This window comes from Microtus ochrogaster, chromosome 2 (genome assembly GCF_000317375.1).
Source record: "Microtus ochrogaster isolate Prairie Vole_2 chromosome 2, MicOch1.0, whole genome shotgun sequence".
In the NCBI taxonomy this organism is placed as follows: Eukaryota; Metazoa; Chordata; class Mammalia; order Rodentia; family Cricetidae; genus Microtus; species Microtus ochrogaster.
Window position 1 is genome coordinate 14,256,767 of NC_022010.1, and position 1,365 is coordinate 14,258,131.

A 1,365-nucleotide genomic window follows, 5' to 3' on the forward strand; every position below is an offset into this window, starting at 1 on the left:
TAAAAAAAGAAAAACAAAACAAAACAAAAAAAACAAGAAAAGAGGACACATAGGCCTGGAGAGATGGCTCAGCAGTGAGACCACTGGCTGTTCTTCCACAGGATGCAGGTGTGGCTGCCAGCACCCACACGGTGGATCATAAACATCCATAACTCCAGTTCCAGGGGATCTGACCCTCTAGCCTCCTTACATGTGGCAAATAAACATGAAATGAAAATAAATAAATCTTTTTTTTTTTCTTTAGACATGGTCTCACTATGTAGTCTTAGCTGACCTGGAACTTGCTAAGTAGACCAGGCTGGCCTTGAACTCACACCTGTCTCTTCCTCTCAAGTGCTAGAATTAAAGGTGTGTGCTACAATGCTCAGATAAAATAATTAATCTTTCTGGGTGGTGGTGCACACCTTTAATCCCAGCACTCAAGAGACAGAGGCAGGTGGATCTCTGTGAGTTCGACACTAGCCTGGTGCACAAAGTGAGTTCTAGGACAGGCTCCAAAGCTACAAAGAAAAACCCTGTCTCAAAAGAGAGAGAGAAAATAAATTTTTTTTTAAATATGGGAACAGAGAAGATAGATAGGATGGATGGAGTGGCTGTGGAAGGTCTTATGGGATGAATATAATAAAGATACATTGTATATATATCAAATTCTCAAAGAATGAAAATATTGGAAAAAAAACTTTGGGATCATGAGAACTAATTCTAGGTGGGGAAAACCAGATATTTTGTGCATGTAGCCTTGAAATAGTGTTACTACAACATTACACCTCATTTCCTGAAATTTCAGACTGGATTCTTGTTGATGCAATATAAAAGAGAAAGCCAGGCATGGTGGCACAGGCCTTCAAACCCAGCACTGGGTAGGCAGAGTCAGGTGATCTTTGTGAGTTCCAGGCCCGACAGGGCTATGTACCAAGAGAACCAGAAATCATTACTTATTTCTTATGTGTGTGTGCCTACAGGTAATTCCGTGCACCATCACACACATGCTTGTGGAAAACAGAAAAGTTCCCCTGAAACTGGAGCCTCCAGGTGGTTACAAAGTGGTGCTGGAAACAGAATCCAGGTCTTCTACAAGACAAATAAGTGCTTTTAGCCACTCAGCCATCTCTCCAACCACTGAAATCACTTTTTTCTCCAAAGATTTTATTTATTTATCTATTATGCATAGTGTTCTGCCTGCATGTACCCCTGCAGGCCAGAAGAGAGCAGGAAGTGTGCCTGAGTGTGGGTGTGCCCTTGCTCACACCCCATCACAGATGCTTGTGAGCCACCATGTGGTTGCTGAGAATTGAACTCAGGACCTCTGGAAGAACAGCCAGCGCTCTTAACTGCTAAGCCATCTATCACTTTTTTTTTTTTTTT

The 1,365-nt window shown here is 42.1% G+C and overlaps 1 protein-coding gene across 1 annotated transcript in view; it reads right to left on the bottom strand.

Annotated features, from left to right (window-relative positions):
• The window catches only part of Bcl7a (BCL tumor suppressor 7A), a 35,654-nt gene that overhangs the window by 14,643 nt on the left and 19,646 nt on the right, over positions 1–1,365 (bottom strand). The gene's annotated exons all lie outside the window — the stretch shown is intronic.